Source organism: Gopherus flavomarginatus, chromosome 19, assembly GCF_025201925.1.
Source record: "Gopherus flavomarginatus isolate rGopFla2 chromosome 19, rGopFla2.mat.asm, whole genome shotgun sequence".
NCBI classification, from domain to species: Eukaryota; Metazoa; Chordata; order Testudines; family Testudinidae; genus Gopherus; species Gopherus flavomarginatus.
Genome location: NC_066635.1, coordinates 23,488,615 through 23,505,407, shown reverse-complemented (window position 1 = coordinate 23,505,407; position 16,793 = coordinate 23,488,615). Strand labels below are relative to the sequence as shown.

The following is a 16,793-nucleotide window of genomic DNA, read 5'->3' as shown; positions in this document are numbered from 1 at the left end:
TCTCTCTCACCAACAGAAGTTGGTCCAAAAAAAGCTATTCCCTCCCCTGCCTTGTCTCTCCATTGGTCCATGGACACCTTTCATTTATCAATGTTCATAACCTTTAACACAACATTTGGAAACATCCCACACTAGAGCCTCAACCTGCCCTGTAATGCACACTGAGCACTCCTATGCGAGAGAAGAGAAACAAACAGTCACAAAGGTCAGACACCCTCCTGCTTTTTGGGCATGAATCACCACTAAGTAATGGGGTCAAGAGGGAATGCCCCAGAGGCAAGTTATTCCAGGACTATCCACTGTGGGCTTCCAAGACATCTGGTACTGTCCCCTGCAGTAGGTGGATCACGAGTCCAACCCACTGTGGCAATTCCCATGTTCCTGTGCTATCACTTTCTATCTTCCGTAACTAACTAATCCACACCAGGTACGTCTATGCTGCATTAGACACCCACGGCTGGCCCATGCCAGCTGACTCAAGGGAAGAGATTCAGACTAGGGGGTTGTTTAATTGCATGTAGACATTCAGGCTCAGGCTGGAGCCTGGGCTCTTGGACTCAGCGAGGTGGGAGAGTCCCAAAGCTCCAGCTGCAGTCCCACCCAAATGTCTACATTGCAATTAAACAGCCCCTTAGAGCCAGCCCATCAGCGCCACAGGCCAGCCACGGGTGTCTATCTGCAGTGTAGACATACCCTGTGGTCTCTGTGCGGCAGGGCAGCATTACCTGACCCTCCTTTGCAGAGGAAGAAGCTGCGGCACAGGAAAAGGAAGTGACTTGCCCAGGCAGCAGGTCAGTAGCAGAGCTGGGTACAGAACCCAGCAGTTCCTGACTCCAACCCACGTCCCTCTCACCCAGCACCCCAATGTCTTGTGGCCCACACGCAGCTCGTCTGAAACACAACAGTGGAGAGCTCATGCTCTTTCTCTACGTCCTCCACGTTACCAGACGCTCGCACCACCTAGCAGTCACTTGCCTGCTTCACTTCCATTCCCACAGCCAGCCACAGCCCAGGAAGTCTGTACTGCGCTGCAGGACACTCCTCACAACCCCTAAAAGGGGAACATATCAAGTCTGCCCCCCCCCCCACACCAACTCCTTCCTTCTCGGCTTCAAGTCCTGAATTCTGCAGCAACTGACCTGACCCTTGACCCTGCCCTGCATTCTTCCCCCTCCTTAGACTGAGCAGATGCCTTTCAAGAGGAGCCCTCAGGCTAAGCAGCCAGGAACGGAAGGGGGGAAGCCGCCAGGCTCAGCACAGCCACAGTAGAACTCAGGCAGGACAGAGAGACAGGGATACTGACAGAAGGCACCGTCTCTCCAGGCACTCGGGGGTCTCAGCCCAACCTCAGGCCAGGTGGGCCCTTCCTCGCACAGGGCGTGAAACTTGGAGGACTTTCAGGCTGCCAATCAGGCAGGAGTGAGTACACTGCTCTGCCCTAGGGGCTCTAGGCCTCCACTCACACAGAGCCACAGGGAGCTAATAAGATGCTGAACTTCCCCACGTGATTCCCACCCCACTCTCCAGCTATAGCTCATCTCAGCAGAGCAGCCCCTGCCTGCACAGCAGCCAGCACACTGATGGAGCTATTCTACACACAGAGTTGTGACACTGCACAGCACAACAGCAAAAACCCACTTGAGCACTATAGTTACTGCTCCAGTCCAGAAGGGTCCCAGCCCCCAGCAAGGCCGGGTGGTTATCAGCCGACAATATTACCACTATCAGTTTAGCCTGACATGGCAGAGGTGCTGCCCCAAGGCTTTAGAGGGGATGCAGCCAGGAGCGGGGATAGCGAGGCTCACACAGAAGAGAGAGACTAGCCGACGGGTCTGATCACACTGAACAGCCACCACCTACCAGCCCCACATCTCCAAAACGTTTACTGCAGGGGTGACTGCAGTGGCCCCAGAAGGAAAAAGGCTCCTGATATCAGCAAGGCTAATGAGAAATCTTCCGGAGGGCTCCAGCACATTTTCTCAGGGACCAATTGCGCTCCCAGCACTTCCAGTGTCTCAGACCCACACCAGTGGGAAGGAAGGACAGGAGAGGTGATGCCAGGGAAAGCACAGAGGTTTCTTCCACAGAGGGCCAGGTTCCAAGTGAATCAAAGCAATGGAGATCTCAGCTCAAACCACCAGGACGCAATTGCAATGCTAAGACTCTGAGCATCTCAGCCACAGATCTCACACAACTACTATCATTAGCCCCATAATCCTCCTCCGGGAACCATGCCATCCTCAGAGCCTGCCTTTCTATGGGGGAGGGCTGGAGGCTGGCAGTTTCCTGCACAACCAGCACTCAAAGCCAACACACCTGGATGGACGTGCCACCTGAGACATCAGGGATTTGAGGGGTCTGGCAGGAACACAGAGAGAGTGGACACATGGGTAAGCATGCTGGGCCTCACTCTGCTCCTGAAGTGCGGCCTCTGGTATTTTGAAAGGTTTGAACCCCATTCATGCTAGAAAGGCACCAGTCAGATCTTGGCACAAGGGTCATTCAGCACTCTGCCGTGGGTCAGGACTGCTTCCCTTGCACCAGGCAGAGTCACACACGCAGAACAGAATATGACAAGGAACGATGGGATCCCAGCCTGGGACCATCGTCACCAGCTCCTATGAACCACAGATAGTGATCAAGATACCACTGCTATCATCACACCGCAGTGCGACTCACTCCCGACCTCAAGTCCCTCGAAGGGCAAAAAACATCCTTCCTAAAGCAACCCTCTCCCTCCCTTCCCTTCTCCCCATCCACACACTCCAGCCTAGTCTTTGTATTCCCCCAACAGATGGGGAAGTAAGTGTTACAATTTGCATTGCTAATCAGCCAGCATTGCCAATTCATAGCACAAGCTACATGCTCCCAACTTAAAGCCCACTCCATTATTCACAGCAGGGCAGTAGCAAGGCAGGGCGCTGGGGGCCTGGAGAGCCAGCCAGGTTCCTTAGCTGGATTCCACGGACAGCAACAAGAATGCAGAGGGATGGGGTACAGCACAGGGCAGGAACATCTCCTGTACATGGCCTTTTCAATGAGATACAGCACTTGGGCAGCCTGGCCAAAGGGCAACCCAGGACAATGCAGCCCAGTGGTACCCTCCTCTATCACATGGTGGGGGAGCCCATAGGACTACAAGTCCCACCATGCACTGGGCCCTTCTGATGCCATGCTGGGCCCTGCTGAACCTCTGGGAGGAAGAGAAGAGCAACAGTAATTTGTTCCTTTTGATATAAACGGGGTGCAGCCCTCAGGCTTCTGGCAAACTGCCAACAGGGCCCCTGTTGGAGCCAGGTTTGGGGGGCGCCTGTTCTAAGCAAACATCCCTGGCTGTTACAGCCTTTCTGCTAGAAACACCAAAGGCTGTTGGGCTCTTAGCTGAGGAGGAAGATACACTCGTTCCAAAGGGAAACTGTGTCATCAGCTGCTTATGAAGTCAGGCTGAAGAACACCCGTCATACTGGTGTAGAGAGAGGACGGTACCTTGAAAGGCAGCCCTCTCCCAATGCCCCAGCTGCTGAGCAGAGATCTCCGGCAGAGCCGATTTTCATGGGTCTCGTGCGCTCTATACCCCCAGTGAAAGCCCAGAAGAGAAATGATCCTTTCCTGCTGAATTGCACGCTCTGAGCTTCAAGTGCATCTCTCTCACTGACTCACTCTTGTGTCACATGGAGCTTATCTGGCCCTAGGTATGTTCAGAGCAACTGCATACTTCAGGCATGATCTCGTGGAGTGAGCCAAGGAGAAGACGGAAGGAGAGGAGATGGCAAGCCAGAGGCCTTGCTGGAGGGTGAAGGGGCCTATTCAGAAAGGACAAACTCTCCAGGGTGCAAGGGACGGAGGGGAAGAACACAACGACACTTCACACAACAGCATGCTCACGCTCCAGTCACCTTATCCAAGGTATCAGAATGCCCATGGGTGATGCAGTAGGGACTGTCTGTGTGGGGAGTGGGAGAGCAGGGGAGGACTTTAGGGGATGGACGATGCCAGGGCCTGTAACCTGAGCTAGGTAAGGGAGGGGAAAGGTCAACACCTTTGCCCGGGAAGGGGACGGCAGGAGGGAAGCAGTTTGAGTTTGGGCTTGGGGCTGGATGGGCGGAATTCAGGGTATCCTAGCTAGGATCCAAGCACCCTGAAAGCCCAGAAGGACTCGGTGGAGGGGTCCTGACTGTGCCTGCAAGCTCTGCTGTAACCTGTGTTCCTGTTGTCCAATAAACCTTCTGTTTTACTGGCTGGCTAAGAGTCACTGTGGGTCCCAGGAAGAGGGGTGCAGGACTGGACTCCCCCACACTCCGTGACACCATGTTACAGAGAGAGAGCCTGAGGCACATGGCAAGGAAACCATTTGCCCAAGCTCCCCGGAATCAGAGCACAGCCTGGAGCAGACTCCAGAAGTCCTGATCCCAGCCAAGTGTAACACAGGATTGGGGGGGGGGGGTGTATCTATACACAGAGTTAAAATACTCAGCCACTTCTCCCTTGTGCAAGTTGTCAGACTAAAATATGGCAACAGTGTCTGCACAGCCCAGCTTGGCACTACCCAGCTCCTGCCTCACCCTGCCACTCACCAACTCCACTGCTTGCTTTCTACCCTCAGCCGCCCAATTAACAAACGTTTCTCCGGAGCACTCATTAAACACTCCCAAACCTGCGCCGTATCCTAGCCACTCCCTTCCCCACGTTTGTGCTCCGAGGGGTGTCCTGGAAGGGGCTGCTTTCGCCATTTGTGGCAGGGCACCCATTCTTTGACACATCTTCCCTACAGCCCCGAGTGCCTTTACATCTCGGAATTGACATTGGCTTCTGGCACATCCTTTGGGCTGGCTCTCTCTCCCTGGGGGTGCCCCAAACAAAAGTGAATTCAGTGCTGCCCTGGCAAGCCTGGAGACTGAATCTTCTCTATCCACAGAGCAAGTCCACCAGCAGACTGAACTCCCCTAGGCACCACTGCCTCATCCCCGCCCTGCAGGGACCACCCATCAGTCCTTGATCTCTCCACCCAGACCACTAATACAGGCGCCAACGACAGTAGCAGGTTTTGTGACGTGGACACCTGTCTCACTAGGAAACAAAACGAGACCCACCAACTTGTTTCACAAGGACTACAGAACAGCTGTCTGATGGGAATGGCTCCCAGACACAAGTCAGCCTGGCCCTCTGAGGTGAAATTCTCCATACAAACCAACCCCAACTCACCCAGTCCCCCCACCACCACCTTCGCATTCTGGATAAAATAATGAAAATGACAATCTGCTGCTTAACACTGAAAAATCAAAAAGCCTTTAGACCTTCTGGGGGAAGCACCTAAACCGAGACTCTCACTAGGCAACTCCTCTCGAACAGAGTACATTCTTGTTCAATGCAGTGGTAACAAAACGACCTTGAAGCACCAATTTGTTGCCAGTCTCTTTCTTTCGGGCTCAGTAACATAAAGGTTCAAGCCCTCTGTTCTGAACATTGGTTGCACTTCTGCTCTCATCATACAGAAGTTTTGGCACACAGGAAAACTGTCTTTCAGGCCCTGTCTAGCCTGTCCTGGGAAGTTGTTGTAGCACCTCTTGAGCAAACCATGCTAAGGGCTCATCTATAAGCAAAGCAGCACTGGTTTAACAAGAGGTGTGACACTGAGGGTATGGCTACACTTGCAGGTGTGCAGCGCTGGGAGTTACAGCTGTCTTCGTACAGCTGTGTAGGGAAAACGCTGCAGTGTGGCGACATTTGCAGCGCTGCTGAGAGTGGCTGAACAAGCATTCTGATACCTCCGAATACATCTGGAGGCCAATTACAGCGCTTTCGGTGGCCACACTAGCGGAGCAGCGCTGCATCACCAGAGCTGCAATCGTTATACCCCAGGCAGAGCAGAGTACAGCCAGCGCTGCAGCCAGGGAGATGCAGCGCTGTATGTGCCTTGCAAGTGTGGACGGCGAATAAGTTGCAGCGCTGTAAACCCACCACCAGCGCTGCAACTCTCCAGTGTAGCCACGCCCTGATTTTGTTAAACCAGTGCAAAAGGCTACATGGAATCTCTCTTAAAACGATATAAACCTGGTTTATATCAATTTAGCAGAAGCAGATTAGAATCGGGTTTTACGCTAAAGAGAAATAAGCTACTATGAAACCAAAACTGAAGTGTCTACACAGGGGTTTGCACAGATTTAACTAAATTGGTTTTAAAATCAATTTAAGTTAAATTGGTGCATCTTGTGCATGGACCCATGCTGACTAGGATTCTTACCAGTATGGTGCTAATGCTGTTTCCATGAGCAGTCCAGACAGAAGGCCCTTGTCAGAGGTTATACTGCATATTTAGATGGGACCTTGCGTTACTTGCACCAGCATAAAGGATGGGTTGAGAGCACTCAGGATCCACCAGCAGTAGCGTTCATTGACTACTCTGAGGAAATCTGAATTTAGTGTTTCCCTGTAATAAGGAAGATTAATTATAAAACACTCTTTCCCAGTGTCCATAGCAGATCTCAAGGAGTAACTCAGTGTCTGCCTAACCTTATGCATATGCCAAGATGCACCTGAATGAGACAGATTCCTTTCCACCTAATTCCCACACAGGAGCTGCCCTTCTCTGAGACAGTTTTTGATGTATTTTGCAATGGCCACGGCCCTGTGGTGAGCTCACCCTCCAGTAGACAACATGGGGGCAGTGAAGGAAACAGCCCAGCTGATTAATTTGTTCCTTTCCGCTGCTGTTGCTGCAGATAAACACTCCCCAGCTCTGGTTAAGGAGGCTAAAACAAACAAGCACAACTGTCGACAGTCTGAAGTGTCACTCTCTGAACTGGTGACACAGTCTGGAAGGATTTCCATAGTATTTGCACATTAGCACTCCACCCTCCTCTGAGAACCCTATACAAGGCCATAACCCTGTCCGCTACACCCAGGTCTTGTTTGCAATACCTGCTTCAGCACAAACAGGGGCAGTTTTGTAATAAAAGCGGCTATAAACAAAGATTGAATACTAATTACAAAATGTACATTGCAGAGAAATTATTCACCACAGGGTTAGCTTTTGGGTGGGAGAGAAATTGCAAGCAAATATTCAACAGCATTTAACACAGTACAACCTGGAAAGGTTGGGGGAAAATGCAGGTTAGAGGTTACAAGGAAGTAGACCATTCTCCACACCAGTTTCAGTTCTTCTCCCACAAGAGGAACTGTGACTCAGACCCTTCTTGCCAGTTGCCACAATGCAAGGTCTGCACCTAGGATACATTTCTGACACTTTAAGCTTCAGGGGTGAGCAAATGCAGCTCTTTTCTGCAACAGCAAACAGAATCAACGTGGCAAACAAAGGTAAAGCGAGGAGTTGATTATTGTTCAAAGTTCAATGCTTTGTTTGAATTAGACCCTACAAATACAGAAGTTTCTTTTCATATGTTGTTTCCAGCCAGAGAAACATCTGATCTGTATCATACAGCTATTTCAGAAGTTAGATTGTACAGATCCATGGCTAGCCATGGCTAAGAAAATTTCCTGTACATTTTTTTTAAACGCACCCACCAGGCTTGGAGCGCCTCAGCTCCATTTGATAGAGGGAATTCTGAGTCCCACTCCATCACGCATGCAAGTATTGTTTAAGTTTAGTTCCTTGTTGACCAGCTAATTTACATCTCACATAATTGCCTGAAACCACAGAGTTTTTGAGCCCCTCAGCAGACGTTTGCTACTCTATATATTCCTACCGAAGTAAGTCAATTTACAGCAGGGGTAGGCAACCTATGGCACACGTGCCAAAGGCAGCACACGAACTGATTTTCAGTGGCACTCACACTGCCCGGGTCCTGGCCACTGCTCTGGGGGGCTCTGCATTTTAATTTTAAATGAAGCTTCATCAACATTTTAAAAACCTTATTTACTTTACATACAACAATAGTTTAGTTATATATTATAGACTTATAGAAAGAGACCTTCTAAACATGTTAAAATGACTGGCACGCGAAACCTTACATTAGAGTGAATAACTGAAGACTCGGCACAGCACTTCTGAAAGGTTGCCGACCTCTGATTTACAGTCACCCCGTGGGCAGGAGGCAGGCAGCTCAAACCTCAGCTATCCCCAATGATACTCTTGGCTGCTTTCTAGCTATTAGGCCAAAAGTCACAACCCGGCAGCACAAGGGCTACAGGCAACTGAACAGGTTCCCCTTATCCCCATCAGCCTTACCCAGCCTAGGCAAGCCCACTCCAGTTCTCACTGGCGACAGCCCTGCAGCAGTGAGACCAGCACTACAAATCAGTGCCATGTGACCCAGCCCTGGGGAGGAACGAAGGAAGCCCTACACTGGTGGGAAATTGCTCATTACGCACGAGGAGGATTTCCCTACCTTGGAAACGTGAGCTAAACAGCAGGCAAAGGACAAGCAGTAACCGCAGCACAAGGAACCTGGAATAGGTTTGCATTTCCAGTCCCCAACTATCAAGTATTCCCCAGGATCAGCCCAATTAGCCCCCTCCACATCTTGCTGCAATGTAGCAAAGCAACTCAGCGGCCTGAGAGGCAAAGCAGCAGCTCCTTCCTTCTCCCCCCCCCCCCCGCATTGTTTTGTCCACAGAGAGAGAAAGGGGGACCAGGTGCCAGACAGCTGCTGCTCTTCGAGCAGGCGGGGAAGGCAGGCCATCTCCAGCAGCCAGAGAGTTAATGGCACGCTGAGATAATGGGTTCCCATGCAAAGCCTTGTGCGGCTGCCACCCAGCACACACCGCCTGACCCAGTGCTGAATTTGTCAGGAAAGAGGGGCTGGGGCTCAAGCAATATTTTTATATTCATAAGTAATGCAGCAGGCCCGGAGGAGCCCGGGGCTCGGAACCGCCAGGCCCGGAGGCACCCGGGGCTCGGCTGTGGCACAAATTAAGTCTTGCCCAGAGCCCCACGCTCCTGGAGACCACAGGACCTGCCCTGCTCTAAGGGCACAGCAACGGTGACCCCATCCCTCACCACCTTGCTGCCAGCACCCAGCCCCCCAGCGTCCCACAGCTGCCATGCACAGCCCCCCAGCACCCAGCCCCCCAGGGTCAGGGCACAGCCTCAACCCCCACTCACAAATGAGGGGGTGGCACAGCTGGCCAGGTACTGGCACCACCATGGACCGCGAAACCAGAGCAGGTGACACCCCCTACATCCCCCACACGGAGGGGCACACACGGGGTCACACACCCCTACATCCCTCACACACAGGGGGTCACACACACCCTAAAATCCCCACCACACAGGGACACATACACACACACGGGGTCACACACCCGTACATCCCCACACACACAAAGGAGGGCACACACCTACACACACACGCGGGGGGCACACACCCCTACATGCCCCGCACACACAGGGGGGTCACACACACACACAGAGGGGATCATACATACACACACGAGGGTGTCACACACGGGGGCACACCCCTACATGCCCCACACACACGCTGGGGGCACACACCCCTACATGCTCCACACACATGTGGGGGGCACACACACACACACACACAGAGGGGATCATACACACATGCGGAGGGGGACACCTACCCACACACACGGGGGTGTCACACACACAGGGTCACACATGGGGACACACACGGGGTCACACACTCCTACATGCCCCACACACACGGGGGGGTCACACACACACACAGAGGGGATCATACACACATGCGGAGGGGGACACCTACCCACACACACGGGGGTATCACACACACAGGGTCACACATGGGGACACACACACGGGGACACACACCCCTACATGTCCCCCACACACGCGGGGGGGCACACCCCCACCGGAGACACACGGGGGGGGACACACGGACCCGCCCGGCGCGGCGCTCCCCGCCCTCCATGTCGGCTGGGCCCGGGCCCGGGCCGCCTCTCCCGGTACCTGGCGCCGCGTCTGCCCGGCTCCGCCGCCGCCCGCAGCCCGGCCGCGCCCGCCCGCACTTACCGGCCGCCGGAGCTCGCGGCGCGCGGCCGAGACGGGCCCGGGCCGGGGGCGGGGCGGGGAGCGGGGCCCAGCCCGGATCGGCCCGGAGCCGGCACGCGGCGGGGGAGGGGCCCGGCCCGGCCCGGCCCAGCGCTACCCCGGCACACGCGCCGCCTGCACACCCAGCCCCCCCCAGCCCTGCACACCCACCGCCGTGCACACCCACAACCCTGCACACTCACCCCCCTGCCGCCCTGCACACCCAGCCCCCAGCCGCCCTGCACACCCACCGCCCTGCACACTCACCCCCCGGCCGCCCTGCACACCCAGCCCCCCCCCAGCCCTGCACACCCAGCCCCCAGCCGCCCTGCACACCCAGCCCCCCCAGCCCTGCACACCCACCGCCGTGCACACCCACAACCCTGCACACTCACCCCCCGGCCGCCCTGCACACCCAGCCCCCCCAGCCCTGCACACCCCCAACCCTGCACACTCACCCCCCGGCCGCCCTGCACACCCAGCCCCCCCAGCCCTGCACACCCACCGCCCTGCACACCCAGCCCCCCCAGCCCTGCACACCCAGCCCTCCTGCCGCCCTGCACACCCAGCCCCCCCAGCCCTGCACACCCAGCCCCCCTGCCGCCCCGCACACCCAGCCGCCCCCAGCCCTGCACACCCAGCCCCCCCCCAGCCGCCCTGCACACCCAGCCCCCCCCAGCCCTGCACACCCACCGCCGTGCACACCCCCAGCCCTGCACACTCACGCCCCGGCCGCCCTGCACACCCAGCCCCCACAGCCCTGCACACCCACAGCCCTGCACACCCAGCCCCCCTGCCGCCCCGCACACCCAGCCGCCCCCAGCCCTGCACACCCAGCCCCCCCCAGCCCTGCACACCCAGCCCCCAGCCGCCCTGCACACCCAGCCCCCCCCAGCCCTGCACACCCACCGCCGTGCACACCCACCGCCGTGCACACTCACGCCCCGGCCGCCCTGCACACCCAGCCCCCACAGCCCTGCACACCCACAGCCCTGCACACCCAGCCCTCCTGCCGCCCTGCACACCCAGCCCTGCACACCCAGCCCCCCTGCACACCCACAGCCCTGCACACCCAGCCCCCCTGCGGCCCCGCACACCCAGCCGCCCCCAGCCCTGCACACCCACCGCCCTGCACACTCACGCCCCGGCCGCCGTGCACACCCACCCCCCTGCCACCCTGCACACTCAGCCCCCCCCGGCCGCTGTGCACACCCAGCCCCCTGCACACCCACCCCCCCACCGCTGTGCACACCCACCCAGGGCCAGTGCTTCCCTTTAGGCGACCGCCTAGGGCACCAGGATTTGGGGAGGCAGCATTTTGCCACCCCTGGCGGCAATTTGGCGGTGGGGGATCCTTCCACGCTCTGGGTCGGCAGCGGCAATTCTGCAGTGGGTCCTTCGCTCACTCCGGGACCTGCCGCCGAAGTGCCCCGAAGACCCGGAGCGCAGAAGGACCCCCGCCTAGGGCGCCAAAAACCCTGGCGCTGCTCCTGCATCCGCTGCCCTGCACACCCACCCACCCCTGTGCATATCCAGCGCCATGCACACTCAGTCCCCCACCGCTTTCCACAACCACAGCCCTGCACACCCAGCACTCCCCACAGCATTGCACACACAGACACCACTTACACATTCTGCCTTGCCATTCGCTTGCACACACCAGCCAGCCTTACACGCTCATGCACACAGAGGCACCAACTAGCCTTAGACATCACACACACAGTGGTCTTGCAAACTCACTCTCCAGCTATTCTTACACACACTCTCACATACAGTGGAAAGCTACACACACACACCCCATATAGTATCACACAGCCCCGTACTGGCCAGCATGACACACAGAGACATGGACATGCACACTGGCTCTCATAACTTGCTGCCGATACAAACACATACCTGCACATGCACACACAAATGGAAGGCAAGAAGAGGGCTGGGTAGATCATCGTTGGGATTCAGGGCCTGCCACAGAGCCCACGAGATCAGGGTACACTCTCCAGCTGTCCCACAGCCTGGCCACAGGGCAACTCACTTCATTTCTCTGGCTTTTCAGTTCCCAGTATTCATAGATTATTAGGGTTGGAAGGGACCTCAGGAGATCATCTAGTCCAACCCCCTGCTCAAAGGGGGACTAATCCCCAAATCCCTAAATGGCCCCCTCAGGGATTGAACTCATAACTCTGGGTTTAGCAGGCTAATGCTCAAACCACTGAGCTATCCGTCCCCTGCAGTATTTCCCTGCCTCCTGGGGGCTCATGAAAATAATTCCCCTAATGTGCTCAGATACGACACAGATGGGCCACACAGAAACCCCAGCGCAGGACAGGTAAGGTAACAAATACAATCATTTGTAGTTTCAGTTAGATACAGTGTTTATTTTTTATGTCTTGTCATAAAGAGCTGCTGTGGTCTTCCCCAGAGGTGGCTGCAGTCCAGGGCTGAGGCCACTGAGCTCTGTAAAGCACACCCAGGTCTATCTGGCTAGAATTGCACAGCATAACAAAACCAGTCTGATCTTAGAACAAAGGAAACATGCCAAGGCTCCTGTGATGGGGACGGAGTGTCTCTGGAGTGATGTACAGACACTGGATGTTGGGATGGTCCCGGTGTGAATATATTGGGTTGGGCTCCTAGAGGGCTGTAAGGAAAAGCCCATAGGAAGTGAAAGACTAGCTCAAGATACGGCAGCCACCTCTCAGCAAACACCTGAGAGTTGTTAAGGGACAATTGTAGAGCCACTGGCTCTGACGGCTCTGACTCCATCTCCTGCTGAGCTCGGGCATAAGGGCCGCAGCCCAGGAACACAGACGAGCAAGCAGGAGGACTCTAGCAGCTCAAAAAGGACAACTTGCAAGAGTGGGAGAGTTGTTTGGGGGAGTCCGCTGATGGAATGAACTAGTCCAAAGGAAGAAAATATTCTTTCCACACCAGCAGAAGAAGCTACTGCTGTTAAAAGTGAGATCATCACTTCAACAATCTCTGAATCCAAGTACTTAAGTGACTTCCACCAGTTCGCTGGTGTGACTTTCTTTAAAGCATCATCAGCAAACATATATTTCTTGAATGGTTCTTATTCCCAAACTGGGTCTCTCTTACGGCCTGCTGCCATTATAGGTTTTCCCTTCTAGTGGGAGAAGGGTATGGTAGATCTCAAATCAATGAAGGCCACACTCAGAAAGACCTCAAGACTTCTGGAATGTGCTGCTCAAACAGTTTCGCTTTTGTTTCTACTGCCTGTCCCTCCCTTCTCACATTTATCTCCAGACTTCTTCTCCTTGTCCAGATCTATTCCACCCCCAACAGTCTTCTATTTATTGGACTTTTTGAAACTTTGCGCTTTTAGAGAGAGGTAAGAGATTGACTCCACGTACATAAATTTGCAGAGGGACAATAGGGTTGAGGTCTGTTATTTCTCACCTCCATGTATTATTTAGTTATTTAAAAACATTTTTGCTGTTAGCAAGCATGTTATCTCTGGAGACACAAATCCGCAGTCTGAGAACTGCAAAACTTAGCATCTCTGATGGTATTGTGTAGACTGACCACCGAGTCCCATTGGGTAGATAGAAAGATTGACCTAAATAATTTATACATGGGTCCCTAATCCATGAACTATTGGAACTCATTTACAAAACTTTTCTTAAACATTACATTAATATATTGTCTTATATTATAGAATTAGAATTTACAATCCCTAGTCCATGATGAGATATCTTTGAGCTATAATGTATCTTCATTAAAAGTATCTTTAGATAGTTTTTTCCTCTAAAAGCATTTTATTAAAAAAATCCGATTTAAATAAAAAAATTCGATTTTTTTTTTAAATCATTGATTTTTATCCACCCTGGTCGTGGTGCTCCACTGGGCACAGACTCCTGAAGGGTGAACCAGAACTCAGCCAGGCCTCCAGGTAAGCATGGTGGATGCCACAACTAGTCTGGGAGTGGGAGAATTGTGGAATCTGACCCCAGGATAGGTAAAGACACATGGCCTGATACTTGGGCAGTGGAGCAGGTAGCCCTGCAACTGGGATATCTCCCATGTAGATGAAGCGGCTTATTGGGCACAGCTGCGCACCTTCAGGGACTGATACAGCCCTGCCATGGTCAGAAACACCCTTGAGAAGTGGGGCAATGCAAACTGGAAATAGCTGCAGAAACCTAAGGGCCAGGGCTGGGCTTTCCAAAGGAGCATAAGGGAGGTAGAGGCCCAGGTCCCAGTGCAGTAGCGTAGCTAGCGGGGTTCAGTAGAAGCAGCTGCTTCCCCTCAGGGCGGCAGGCGCTGCCCACAGCACAGACGGAGGAGCTGTGGGGTGGCAGGCGCAGAAGCAGTGCCTGCCGGAGGAGCCATGCGGGGGCAGCAGATGCAGCCGGAGGAGCGAGGGGGCTGGCTCCTCGGCTCAGGGCTTGGCAGCCAAGCTCTCCCCGCCCCTTGCTAATGCGGCGGGGGGTGTGGAGGCGAAAGGGGCCCTGTGCCTTTCAGGCCGCCTGGCTGGCGAGCCCTGCCTGGAGTGCGCCGAGCACTGGGAGCAGGCCGGGGACAGGCGGTGGTGCGGAAGGGAAGGTGAGCGGCGGGGCGGGGGCTCCGGTCAGGGAGTGTGGCCAGAGGAGGAGCCAAGGGAGGGCGCCTTTTTTATGTTTGGTCCCCTACACTGAAAACCTGGCTACACCACTGTCCCAGTGCCTCCTGTCAGATTTAAAATCCCTGCTACCCGAAGCAGCACAGACCTCTGCTCCTGGCAGCAAGCCTGTTCTGCAAAGTCGGTCAAAGTAGCTGGAGAACTCTGGGAACTGAATTTAGGGGCAGAGTTTTAAATGGGACTCTGGGCTTTTTCAGTGGGTGATCAAGACTGTTAACTGCACGCCTCTGAGACAGGAGCATCTAGCTCAAGGTGGCCTGAGGGATTTGGCCACCTAACGTGGTTAAAGCAGTCATTTAAATGACCCTTGTGGTGCGTGTAGCAATTAGTTCTGTAGCGTAGCTGTTACCCAAGTCTGTTGTACGCGTGTATTTCTATTGTGTGTTTGCAATGGCCATTGCCAATGTAACCACAGGCCAATAAATCCACAGATCATGGTATGTTCTAAAGCCAGGGAGTTCTAGCCCCGTTTCCAGACTTGCATTTGACGTCGGGCTTTTCTTTGGGGAAGCATCGCCGGGATCATTTCTGAAGGAGACTGTGGTTTAAAGAGAGTTCTCTCCTGAGGCAGCATCAAGGAGGCCTGCAAGATGGAGCCCATCAGCGGCAGGAGAAGGGGCTCTGGTCTGCAGTTCTAGCCTCCTGCCTGGTGAGTTTTTGCATCACCTATTCCCGATTCTTGGATGCTGCTTTGCCCTCAGGCCAAACATTAGGTCCTTGACTGAGGTCACACTTCCCCTGCAATTGCTCACTGGCCACCAGACTTTGCAGAAGCTCAAGGACACGGACTCCCTCCAACTCCACCCTTTTGTCCGTGGCAATCTGGCAGAGCACGGACGGGGGGGAGACCAAGGCAGTCGGAAAGGTGCAGAATCACAGGCGGTGCAACCATGAAACTGCCACAGCTAACGGTGCAGCTAAATTGAGACCATCAGCGCCGTCACCAGCAACTCCCACCAAGTTGACCAGAAGGCTTCGGAGAAAGAGAAGTGTCATTAGCCATTTCTTCCCGCTGGCAGGGGCATGGTGCTGGGCTGCCATAAACAGCTGACCCAGAGCTGACCGGTGCCTACGTGGGAGCCGGTGGGGAACCAGTGAAGATGCGGAAAACCGACAAGTTCACAAAGCCAGTTAGCAACTCATTCATGTCCCTGGTGCTCCCTCCGTCCCTGAGGTACCCATGAGCTGATGCTGTAGAACACAGGACCTTGAGGATTTTGCCGGGATCCATCTAACAGGAGGTGAAATGGGCTCTGTGATGGCAGCATTATCACAAACGTGTTCCAGCTGCAATGGCAGTTAATCCATTGTTACACACATTTCACAATGCTGCGGCCTCTGGACATTTGGACCCAGATCCCGTGCTGGTGAGCTAATTACAAATATTCAGACTGTTAAGATCTGTTTGTCTGTCCTTTCTTTGCTCTTCACCCAGTTCTTATACAGCCCTGTGAAGTGACCTGGGTCTCCAATTCTGCCCAGTTCCGTCCAGGAAGAAATAATTTACCACCAACCTGGTTGGGGCCAAAGCAAAGAAACACACTTTGCTTAGCACATCTAGATGTGAAGGGTCAATACACTTTGATCGGACAAAGCCCAAGGCAGGAACGCTGGGAAACTGATTGTGGAGCGACATGCAGCTGCAGGAGGGACTTTCCTTGGAGAGAGCTGGATTCCTGCAGTTCAGATGCTCAGAAAGAATCATGCGGGGTACCACTGATTTAGAGACAAAGGCTGCAGCGCTAATTCAGGCAAAATCCTTGTTGTACTCAAGCAGTTATGGCAGCGATTGGGTCCTGGCTGAGCCTTCACATGAACAGACAATGTAGTCCCTGAGGCCCATCCCCGTAATGTCCGTGCATGTCCATTTATGCCATGCAGTTAATGCCGACTCCATGAGCAGGACCAGTAGGGATGTAATTGACTCTAGCTTCACATGCAGCCTGTGCTCAATAAGGATTTTAGTCTGTATTTTATCTGCTGCCAAGCCACTAAAACAGCTTTGGGTGGCTCATGCATGAAAAAACACGCATTCAGTATTGCAGGACTGGCTGAAGCAGCACAGCCAGGTGAAGGGATAACCCTTAGGAGCCATGCTGAGACAGACATAGAGGAACCCCCTTTCAGAGCAGGGGCGGGGCTGGCAGTGCCCTGCTGAGAAGGGTCTGTTCTCTGGAGTGGAATGTGAAA

At 54.3% G+C, this 16,793-nt stretch overlaps 1 protein-coding gene across 10 annotated transcripts in view; it reads right to left on the bottom strand.

The window, feature by feature from the left end:
• Nucleotides 1–9,988, bottom strand: part of MYO18A (myosin XVIIIA) — a 135,481-nt gene extending 125,493 nt beyond the window's left edge. For all 10 annotated transcript variants that reach the window (XM_050929253.1, XM_050929252.1, XM_050929254.1 and 7 more), the window contains exon 1: nt 9,947–9,988. The gene's annotated coding sequence lies outside the window, so the exon portion shown is untranslated. The remainder of the gene's footprint in view (nt 1–9,946) is intronic.
• Nucleotides 9,989–16,793: the final 6,805 nt, after the last annotated feature.